This window comes from Corvus brachyrhynchos, unplaced genomic scaffold, assembly GCF_000691975.1.
Source record: "Corvus brachyrhynchos isolate BGI_N302 unplaced genomic scaffold, ASM69197v1 scaffold514, whole genome shotgun sequence".
NCBI classification, from domain to species: domain Eukaryota; kingdom Metazoa; phylum Chordata; class Aves; order Passeriformes; family Corvidae; genus Corvus; species Corvus brachyrhynchos.
Genome location: NW_008238319.1, coordinates 418566 through 430297, shown reverse-complemented (window position 1 = coordinate 430297; position 11732 = coordinate 418566). Strand labels below are relative to the sequence as shown.

General features: G+C 48.8%; 2 long non-coding RNA genes across 2 annotated transcripts in view; one reads left to right on the top strand and one right to left on the bottom strand.

Annotated features, from left to right (window-relative positions):
• Positions 1–480: 480 nt before the first annotated feature.
• Positions 481–3652, bottom strand: LOC108446657. Its single transcript, XR_001861917.1, has 2 exons — positions 3365–3652; positions 481–857 (listed from the first exon to the last, which is right to left on the bottom strand). It is a non-coding gene; the product is annotated as an uncharacterized LOC108446657 (long non-coding RNA).
• Positions 3653–3770: 118 nt separating this feature from the next.
• LOC108446656 overlaps positions 3771–11732 on the top strand; it is a 22821-nt gene continuing 14859 nt past the window's right edge. The window contains exon 1 of the long non-coding RNA XR_001861916.1: positions 3771–7253. This is a non-coding gene — a long non-coding RNA (uncharacterized LOC108446656). The remainder of the gene's footprint in view (positions 7254–11732) is intronic.

Here is an 11732-nt window from a genome sequence, read left to right as displayed (position 1 = left end):
CAGCGAGGGCTAATTAGGATTTTCCTTTTCTATTAATTGCTATTTTTCATCTTCTGAGCTTTAATTATAGCTGGCAATTACGCAGACCAGGGGTTATTACGTGGGTTGGGAACAAGCGCAGGTGAGCTGAGAGAAGCCGCGTCTCGCCCCGGCGCTGCCAGTGGAACGCAGCGGTGACGGCCGCGGCAGGAGGGCCTGGAGCCGAGGAGAGCTGCAGAGCAGCCACACTACAGACCCCAGGTGGAAGCACATTGCAGGTGACTGGCAGGAATCAAGTCACCTGCCAGCAAGAAAATGACAGCAGTGTCTGCTGGAACCAGTGCTGGTCCAGTGGCACTCACTGCTCCATCTCCTATCCTCATCCCTCCTCATGCTGGGCACGTGGCGAGGGCTATGCTCCAGCCGGGGCTCAGGGCCCCACCGCTCCAGCAAACAACATCTGGAGCATTTCCAGTCCCACTTTCCCCACTGTTTCAAGCCTCAGATTTCAACCAGTGTTTATTTAAACTGGTTGGTCATAGCAGAGTTAATTTTTTGGAAGGCTGAGCCAGACACTCTTGGCAGCTGGACAGGAAAATCTCAAACAAACAAACAAAACCTCCTTAAACTGTAGGCATTGCTTAATTCTTCAGTCTTAAGTACAAAACACCTTAGAGAAATCATCCATTCTGTAAGAGTAACGAGGCCAGAGCTGTTTCATTCCAGGATACAGCCTTTGGGTTTTGGGTGGTTGTTGCTGTGGGCACAGCACTGAGCTGGACCCGCTGGCACCGAGTGTCACAGAGGCCTGGGCGCCTTCCCCATGGGACAGGGCATGAGTTGGGGCAGCCAAGCAGAAGCACAGAACATCTTTTCCTCTGCATTAAAAACAAGAAAAGAAAATAAAAAGCATAACCAGCACTTTTCTGTCCATTCTCCAGGAGCACAGCCTCATTTTGGCAATGGATATGAGTGCATGCACACACAAAATAGAAATGAGAAACAAACAAGTGAAATTGGCTAGAAGAAAACATTTAGTATTTCCCTTTGGAATGTTTTCTACACAAATACCCAGGTTGTGGATTTCATGCTGATTTGGTTACTGGTGCAGACTGAGCTTGAAACACTCTGATTTAACACTGAGGTACTGAGAAAGTGCTATGATGGCCAGTGAGGTAGGGGAGCTTTTCCAGGAACCCCAGGAATAACGTGGGATAACCCTGCATGGCACTGGGGATGCTTGGGGCTCCGGCTGCTGCTGCAGGGCTGAGCAATGACTTGGTCTCCCAGACTGTGCTCCCCTCCCAGGCCAGGACCTACTCTAAGTGCTTTACCTGGCATGTGCTTGTTGAACGTGCACTTGGGAATATCCAACAACATGGACACAACAGAGTCCCTGGAAAGTTGGTTCTGCCATCAGCTGAACTTACCACTAATGAGTTTCCTTGTGTCTAAACCCAACCTTTCTTGCCCCAAGTTAAGCACACCAGCTTTGTTCTCTTTGCTGAAGGAGGTAGCCTGTCCCCTGCCCCTTTCTTACATCTGTGAGCACTTGAGGCCAGCTGTGTCTCCTGTGGTTGGCTCTTCAGCCTCAGTGACCCATTTCACCACCTGACCTCTGGTTTTTGGTTATTATCCACCCTGTCATTGGGACTTTGAGCTCTGCTGCCCTGCCCTTCCCTGCCAAGCCAGTGGCCATCCTGGGCAAGGCCAGCCCTGTCAGATAGTGAGCAGTTCCCTTCCTGCCCCAGCTGCCAAGTTTGAGGGGAGCATGGTCCTCTGCCGGAGTGGCCCCTGGTGATTTGCACCTGGGGGTGCTGACGGCAGAGGGGAGCATGTGCTGTGCAGTGCAGCACCACCACTGAGAGTGGAGGCCCTGGGTCTTGGACTGCCCAGCCAAGGCTGGGACGATGACATCTGCAGGGTGGCACTAGCCATGGCCAGGCCAGCATCTGGCCATGCCACCACATCCTCCCTACACAGCTCTGTCAGCAATCCTGCTCCCCAAACCCCGTAGGGGAAGAAACTGCTGATGCTAAAAAAACCTTGCAGTACTTGGTGATGCAGACAAACATCCGTCAGGATCCAGACTGAGAATCCCAGTCTGGTTTTACCTCTGCCCCAAGACACTCAAACAAAGTTTTCAGAAGGAGAAGACTAATAAATCAAGACCATACTTCTCCAGGCCCTGCTCAAGGGAGCTGGTTAAAATTAGCAAGGAATGTGGGCCGGAGGAGCCCTCCCTCACATCGCAGCTCCCAAAGCCACGGCGCCGCACCGAGCCCGTCCCGGCTCTTCCAAAAAAGGCGATAACCAGTTCTGGGCCCATCGGTGCCTGTGCTCCCTGCACGCCCCAGGGCACGCAGGTGCTGCCCTTCCGACTGAGAAATGAGCTGCTGCCAACGCGAGGAGAGGCTGACTCCAATTTAAACGTTGGGAAAGGAGTGGGATGAGGCATCCCCAGGTCCTTGTGGGCTTCAGGGCTTTTTCTACACATCACTAAATATTAATGGGTCATTCAGCCCAAACAGTTGAAGGGAGGCTGCTGGGGCTCACTGCATCCCAGAGAGGAGGGTGATGGAAGGAGCACCTTGGCCATGACAGCAGCCACAGCATGCAGCAAGGTCAAGGAAATGTCCCCTGGATGTTCCAGAGCCAGGTCCTACAGTCCCAAGCATGCAGTAAAAATCAGGGCAGAACATGTTATTGCAATCCTGATGGAGCCAACAGTAGGTTTTGGGGAGACAGGGACAGGCCAAATGGTATGGTGCTCAGAAAACCCCAAGACACCTGCTCCCAGTGCAGGGAGGGCAGGAAGGGCTTCCAAAGGCTTCCCAGAATTTACTTCTTCTGCTTGTTGGAAATTGAGCATGAAAAAGGATGTCTGGCTGCTGCCTAACTTTACTCTGCAGGCAGCAGCAAGGCCCTGGCCGGCACATCCTCCTCAGCACACAACAAAGCCATCATGAAGTGCCCTGACCTTACGTGCCTCAAATGTCACACACAGAAGCAGATTGTCTCTGCTGAGCAGATGCCTGTTTCAAAAATTGCATGCCAGATTTTCCTGGTTGTTTCCAGGTAACAAATAACCTGTACTTTTTAAAAAAGCCTTCATTTTTCTTAAGAAAAGACAGTGGTGGGGGCACATTCACCAAGAACAGTGTTCAAGGCCAGGTTGGACAGGGCTTGGAGCAACCTGGTCTAGTAGAAGGTGTCCCTGCCCATGACAGGGGGTTGGAATGAGATGAACTTTAATGTCCCTTCCAACCCAAAGCAGTCTGTGATTCTCTGGCCTGTGATTCTACGATTAATTCTATGCCAGCCATTGATGGCCAGGTGGCAGTGACAGCTGCTCCTTGTCTGCCCACCACGTCACACAACTCACCGAGAGAGGGGAAGAAACATGTTGAGAGGTGAGTAAGATCAGGATCATCGGCTGCATCGCTTCTCTCTCCTCTTGTGCTGCTGTGTCTGTGCTGGGGCGGCCGTGAGCCGTGCCGGAGGTGGGACTGCCCTTCCTCAGCACGGGGATGACGTGGCGGTAACGACGCGCTCCAGCCTGCAGGAACCTCTGCAGCTTTTGGGTTTTGCCTCAGCCCATGTTTCTCTCCTCTAGGAGATCAAAGCAGGAGCACTGGAGCAAGCAGTGCCCAGCAGTGAGCCGGAACCCAAGGGCTCTCTTCACTATTGCCTTTCTATTTTAAGAACAGGGGATTATTGTTAATATATTTCTTGTGTTTGGTTTCTATCAGAGTCAGTTTGTTTAACTAATAGGCAGATTTATTTACTGAAAGGAGGAGGAAAGCAGCAGTTAAAAGGATACGGCAAATCCAGCAAATATTAATCTTGTCCCCAGAAAAAGCGACTGGCAGCACCTTGGAATTTTTTCAACTTTTCTACAAGGTCTTTAGATTGTAGTCAAAATAATGCCTTAATCTGCACATTCCCAACTCCAAGGTCTGGAACAGGAAGGGCTTGTGCTGAAGAGCAGTCTTTGCCGTAAAATGCAATGGAATTCGTTGAGCAACGCAGGAACGGATGCCAAAAACGTAATTCCCATTTATCTCAACAGGAGGTTCCTTACTGCTGCTCAGGGCCTACGGTATAGGCACTTTTCCAATTTAAAAGAAAAAATCTCCAGCAAGAGAGGACAATAATTTCAATTTATTTTGTTTCCTGACTTTTACCAAACAGAGCAGTTCCATTTTGTTTCTTGGACACAACTAATATGAATATTTGCCTTTGCTGAGAGGTGACACAAACTTTACATTTCCATGAAAGTGGAATTTTATTTAAAGGAAAACAAAACCAAATAAAACAGCAACAAAAACAAATAAAAAACCTCTTGAAAACTCAGGTTTTACTCTTGGATATTCCCATCTCTCTCTAAAGAGAGTGCTTCAGATCAAATATCCCACATGTGAAATATTCTTTGAAGAAGCAAATCTCAGTGAAATATTTTCACTTTGAATGCCACATTTTGGTGAAATGGTACTTCCTTGAAAACGTGCCAGGTGATGATGATGATGATTACATCCTGTGCTGGTCCCCAGCCTGCCCCATGGTCTTTCCCACCCCAGAAGCAGCTGTGTGGGTGCTGCTGGCAAGGGGACACCACTGCCACAGGGGATGTGCCTGAGCCCTGAGAGAGCCAAAGCCAGCCTGTGGGAACAGAGCTGCAGCACCAAGCGTGGATCAGGGCTCTGCAGGCCACACAGGACTCTTGGGAAGAGCACTGGATGTGAGATTAATCTCTGGATTTTGGTACCTGTATCCACGAGTTACCTGTGAATGACAGTGATGCCTTACAAAAAGCAGACCACCTCTTTCGTAAATTCTTGGCAACACACTGCCATTTATCTCTGTGCTTATATTGGTGCAGAAAAACATTTGATTTTTTTTGTCCAGCTGAATTCCTTGAGGCTTCCTGTGGTTAAAAAAGAACAGTAAATTCTGAAATTTAGAAAAAATTAAATGCTGTTATTCTGAACATCAGCTGGCTGGAGATACTGGCAGTAACTTGCTTTTAACTCTAACATCCACAGTTCCTATTCTGAAGCTAAAATTGGCACTGACAAACTTTGGCTATCCTGACAGTCCCACTAAAATCAGTCAGACTGTTGACATGAGTGATAGCACACAATATATTGTAGTTTATTTGTGGTTAATGATTTATAGAATCACGGATTCTCAGAATTTGGGTTTGAAGGGTTTTTCCTTAAAGCTCGTCTCATTCCCCTCCCTGCCATGGGCAGGGACACCTTCCACCAGCCCAGGTTGTTCAGAGGTAACTGTACAGACAAGCACAGGATGTTTATCTGCCCTTTGTGAAGCTGTATGATGGCAGAAGGTTTGAGCATTACTAAAACATCCCTTGTCTCTGGGCTCACACACTGGAGGGCGGGTTGGGGAGGGGTGGGACACTTGCTCACTTTCTTAACCATTTCCCTTCTGAGTGAACCAGGACACAGCTTTGCATGTGGGTCAACATCCAAGAAAAGTGAAATTAATTTGTTCAGAACATAAAACAACCATCTCTTTGCTCACAGAATTTGTCAGAGAGCTGCCTTTCTCCTTCATTTGCTTTACAAAATGCTAATTTTGCTTAACCACCGACACACAGCATTTTGTAAAAGAGAACCATTTTATTCTCATTATGATGTTTACGTTAAGCGGAAGAATGAGCAGCTTTGTGACAAGAAAACATCTGAGTTTTCCAAAGAAGAGGAGCAAGCTGGCTGTCACGTATTGTTTTGCCATTCTCCTATTTGCATATCAGAGTGATCTTTGTTAAAGGTTTGCAAATGAAACACTTGAGATCCGTTTTTGGTCCCCAGCTGAGGGCAAGAAGTCCTGGCCAAGATGGCCACAGAGGCAGGAGGACATGGTCCCAGTCCTGCTCACGTGCCATGGGCAATGCCAGCCTGGTGCTCACCCGTCTCCCTGCAGCTGCCGACATGCTCGGCTCTGAAGGAACGTGGATTTGCCCACAGCCTTGTCTTAAATGCAGAGCTAAGCAGCTGTCTGGTATCATCTGTCATAACCTGTTCTCAGTATCCCTGCTCTGTCTCGCCAGAGGTTTTCTGTCTGCTGTGCGAGCTGTTCTGCTCCCTCCACAGAGGGACAATGTTTTTCCCAGGGCGAGCTCTCCCCAGGCTTGGGACCATGGCTTGGGATGCAGACAGCAGCACCCCTCCTGTGATGACTCAAGGCATTGGGAAAGTAGATGGGGATATATTTCTGACATTTGCCACCACCGTGGAGTCCAGGGGCAGACCCTGCCCTGCCAGTGGCACCCACCCAACAGGGTTCCAGCATGACACACCACCGTGACAGACTGGGGACACTCCCCCTCCTCAGTCCTCAGTGCACTTTGAATATCCACCTCCACCAGGAAGTCCAAGAACTGGCCTTGAGCTGAGTTGAGTTTCAGGCTTTTATTTATTCAGGTCAATAGTTCTTATTTCTTTGATGCTGCTCTGTGCTCACCTTTTGTACATTCATTTTACCCTCTTCCTGTTTTATATGTTCCCTAAAGCCACCAAATCAGGAAGGATGGGTTTGGCTTGCTGAGCCTCGATCTTTCTGTCCATCAAACACTTGCCATCTTGGGGACCCAACTGTTTCTCACCAAAGAGCTGAAAAGATGCTTGCACTCAACCCTTACAGTCACTCTGTGCTCCCCATCCTCACAGGATCTCTGCTCCAAAGGGACAAGATTGATGCTTCCTCCTGTCACCTACATCAGGCCTCTCTTCCTACCGCTTCAGCCAATGTAAAACCCTTCTGATGAGCCGGGATTAGGCCTTGCTCTTTCTTGAATCGGCTGATCATTAAAGGAGCCCTCCTAATGGAGACACATTAGTGATTTGAGAGGTGAACCATTTGCTCTTGTGAGTACAGAACAGCACCTGGGATGGCATCCATCTGAAAGATGATGGTGCACTGATCTTCAGAAACCCAGTAAACTCTCCTGGTAATCCTGATTAGGTGCTAATTTGAGCTGCATTTTTTCTGCTCTCTTTCACCCTCATTTTCTCCTTGCAGGCTTTACAGTTTCCCTCCATTCACTATGTTCCTCTCCCAGGAAGGCTGTGTTGGAAGAGCAGATTAAACCTTTACACAGGTAGCTGTGAATAAATGTCTGTGAGAATTTGCTACCTTCCAGCAGTTTTAGCACATCTCTTGGAAAGCGCTTTCTGTGTGTGAAATACAGCAGGCACCATCTCAGCTGATCCAGCAAACTCCATCTATGGAGATGTCACCTTCTTCCTGTAAGTATATTGAGTCCTCTTGATACTGGTTTTTGTTTGCTTCTTTTGTTATTTCCTGTTTCCACAGGCTGATAACTCTGAAAATCAGTCCCTGAACAACAAATCGTGGGAGGGCTGGTTGTCTCTGACAGAGCTGCAGCACCCAGACATCAGCCATGGTTCTACCAATCACCAACACATCTTTGGGGAAAGGCGTCTGTCACACCACTCTGTTCAGCATCCCTTTCAGCAGAACTAGTGCAGGCATCTCTACAAAGTTTTTTTAGGCCTCATTCCCAGTAGCTCTTTGAAGGAAAATACTACAGCAGCTGAGCAGCGGCTGGATGCAGAGGCATGTAAACCAGCCCTGAGAGTGCCAAAACAAATGAGCTCGTACAGTGGGAAAGCTCAGGCCTGCAGCCCAGGGGTGAGTCCTTCCCTCTGCAAATCCCTGCCAACAGGCACACGTTCACTGCAGCACAGCTTGGTTTGCATTCTCGTCACTGGATGCTCTGAAAGGCCAGATTCCCTGACACTCAGGTGCAGTTCACTCCCCTCTTGCTTGTCCCCACCTCCTGAGAGAACACAAAGCTGAACAGAAAGGAATGTGGTAAGGGTAGATATATGTTCGTGTATTTAAAAAACAAACAGGAAAAAGAAACAACATGAGTCAATGGTAAAGCAGTTACAGAAAGGAGCACAAAAATAATCTCCATGACAGCACCAACATCAAAGGCTGTGTGTGATGGAAGGGCACAGAAAGTACCATTAGACACAGATGAAAGCCTACCTGGGAAGGGGAGACAAGGGAAAGCAACAGAGCTCGGTCACAGCAGGTGTGGAGGTGACTCCTCAGGGGCTGAAAAGCCTCATTGCTCAGAGAACAGTTGCAAGAGGAGAACAGGCAAGGCTGAACTGCTGCCTCCCCTCTGGGAAAGGGGGCTGACCACTTGGCTGAGGAGCAAGGCAGTCTCTGCAAAGTTTCCTTCCCTGCCACAGCCATGGACGAGCTTTTGGTTCCAGTGGTACATTTCTTGACCTGTCTCTAGGGAAAACCCCAAAGAAACAAAGGCAGGAGCCCAGTGTGCATCACAGCGGGCCTGTGCTCTGCCGGGCACCTCTCTGGGGCCTCCTTTGTCTGAAGCCAGTATTTCAAACCCCAAACCTCATGCAGTACATGAGGATGGCATTGGTGCTCACAGCAACCTGGGGTTGGACAGAGCCAGAAATGTTTAAAGAATATCTGGTTTATATAAGCCAGAATAAAAAAAAAAAGCAGAAGACTAGTTGTATTTGTTAACATCAGCATAGAGGTAAGTGCGGGAAATAAATGGCATATCTAAGGACTCAGGGGGAAGGTGGGAGGGGCACAATCTAGGAATACATGGGTCTTTTTGCCAGAACCGTAGGTTGAATGTTCCTATTTAAATATGTTGTTAATGTCTTTATATAATTAATTTCTAAGTTGGTCACCATGGCAGCAATGGCAGACTCACATGAATGAAAATAGACTTCAGCATAGATGAGAGCAGAGAATAGCTGGAAGTTGTTTTTGCCATCCCTATTGGTTTTGGATCCACTAGTTCCCAAAAGAGCGAGTTTCCCCAGCAAGGGCTGATTCCTTTGCCAAGCTGCTGGGAGCTGGGCACCCTCTTCCTGCCTGGGATCACCTTCCAGGCATGGCACAGAGCTCTTTTTCATCACATTGAACTTAGGACCCAGACTCAGATTTATTGCCATCTTCCCAGGTTTCTTTCTGCTACTGATCAGCAAAGACAAATTTGCTCCCACAGCAACACAAACTACCTGCCTTGTTTGTTTAGTTGGCACCTGTGTAAGGAGTAAGCGAGCCCTCATCCTGTATCCTCCTAAATCCAGCAAAAAAAGAGAATCCCACCCGGCTCTGGAAGCAGAGGGCTGATAGTCCCCAGGGACATCACCCAGCACTCAAAACATCATTTCCAAACCCTTCTGCCAGAGATCTCAGAGGAGAACAAGGCAGGAAGAAGCTGATGACGGCACAGAGCTGTCGTCTCAGCTCTGGCACTGGCCTCCAACCCCCTCATCATCCCTCCCCATCAGCTGTGTCAGTCCTGTTTTCAAGGATGGAATATTCACAGCTGGAGAGGGGAAAGCACAGACACCCTTTGGAACAGCTGAGTAGCTGGACATTAATTAAAACAGATCTAGGGATATTAAATTATCTGTGACTGGTTAATGACACTGCAGAAAGCTCGCCAGTGAGAGAACTATAATGTTGCCATGGACTTGTGGCACTGGCAAGGATGGCAAGAACAGACGTGGATACCAGGATGTCTCTTGCACAGAAGGAAAACCCCGAGTTGTTCCTGGAGTTCTGTAGGAAAGTGTCTGTCTGTGATGCTGGAGCCACCACGCAGGGCCATGGAGGGAACACCAGCAGCCTCTCTTTGCTGACGCCATCTGAATGGCATGGTGGGAATGGGGCTTCCTCTAACTCTCTGCCTTGACTTTCTCCTTGAAGAAAATCTGGTGGAAGATTTACATTTGTCTATGTTAACGTAAACAGAGAGTGGAAAAGGAAGTTTACACCAAATAGAAAGAGAGACAGCTTTCCAAACAGGCTTTTTGCTGTGAACCAGCCATGCTTGGCTATCCAGGGAAGGTCCAGGAGACAGCTCTTTGCTGGGGGGTCACACGGGCACAGGATGCTAGGGATTTCAGTGCTGCACTCAGAAAAAACTGATTGAGATCAGACTCATCGGGGATTAGGTAAATAAACTGCTTTCCTGTTCTGCAGAGAGAGAGGCTGGACGTTCCAGTCATTAGGTGGAAGAGAAAAAAACAGCTGAAAAAGGAAGGTAGTGTCAGCCTTCATCCATTCCTAATCCACAGGTACCGAGCAGCAGCACCAGCAGCAGCATTTCTGGACTGTCAAGGATGGGTTTTGTGAGAGAGATGATCTCAGGACAACTGACTGCCAGTCTCAGGGCCTTGTTCCTCGGCTGGGCTGGGCACCTCAGAGTGCAGGGGCAGCTGGTTCATGGAGCACATTGCTGATCTCAGCTCACACTTCTGCTCACAGTGGGACCCCCAGGTGCTGAGGTGTAGGGCAGAGTTCAGGGGCTCTCTCGGGGTGCATTGCAGCGAGGTGAGGGCCAGGCTGTGCCCCCAGCCCGCCAGGCCACAGAGCCCCTCTAGCACAGGCTCTGCTCATGTTCTCACCAGCCTACTGTGGCCTTGCGGCTGCTGGTTTCCTCCCTGGTCGGTGTCGTGGCAGTGGTGCACACACCAAGTCCCCAGACAGCCAGTTACGCAGCCAGGCAGGGGGGAAACCAATATTTGTTTATTTCACATTTTTTTACTTGTTTCTAGGAAATTGAAACACAACTTTTATCAGAGATAAATTTGCTTCCGTAACCACGAAGGTTTCTGCCAGAGGCAAGTGCCGCCTCTCTAGGAAGGGAAGTTCAGCCAAAGGCTCTTCTAGGCTTGGTTTGTTTTCCAGACCCACTGCAGCAGTTTTCTAGTCTTTTGACCAATTTCCATGTAATTTGATAGGGACTGAAGCATATTCACCAGCTGCAGGTTTCACTGAGGAGAGGAGGCAGGAGCACAGCCAGGAGGGACCCCAGGCACTGGTGCAGTGGACACCGCTCTGAATGGACAGATGGACACTGCTCCAGACAGATGGACACCACTCCAGCAGACAGATGGACAGACAGTGCTCTCCAGCCCAGGCTCAGTCCTTGGGCAAGACGACTGCCTGGTCTAGACCTGCTTCTCATTTTGCAGTCTGCTGAAGGCCTTGGGATTAACGAGGTGATAACTTGGGCTCCCCAGTACAGCAGCTGGGCCACAGCCCAATGAGCAGAAAGTGAAGCACCAAACTATTTATGTTCCAGTTCCTACAGCTATTTTTAATAGAGCTTCAGAGACTTGCTGTATTATCCTGCCTTTTTAGTGTCTGTTTCTTTTCTTAATCTCATTTCCCCTGCCCTTTCTTTATCTTTGGATCAATTTATACCATCCTTTTTATCATGCTCTAATCAGAACACACTTTATGATTTCAGATAAATGTAGTCATGGTAATTTTCCACTCCATTTAGGTCAAGTCAGGATGAAACAATTTTTTTAAATCTTATCTAGTAACCACCAGAAATGGCTCCTTGTTAAACTGTCTGTCCCCTTGCTTTTCTAACTTTACTAGATTTTAATGTCAACTGTCAGTCTCCTTTTTTGGGTTCTTCAGGAAATTGGTTCTGCACTGAAAGCCAACCCATCAACCCTAGGAAGAGCAGCAGGGTGGTCCTTTTTCTGGCAGGGGGTGGCTGATGAAGCCCTTCCATCCCTTGGTCCCACAGGCACAGCCATCCTGTGATCCCCCTCAGGCCACAGCAGCTGCGTGGCATTGGCCACACTGCCACATGTTGGGCTGTGCACAACTCTTCACCATCTAAAATTGGCCTGTTGGAGAGGGGCTCCCCAGCACCTACAGGCACAGGGAGTGGCTGGAGGAGG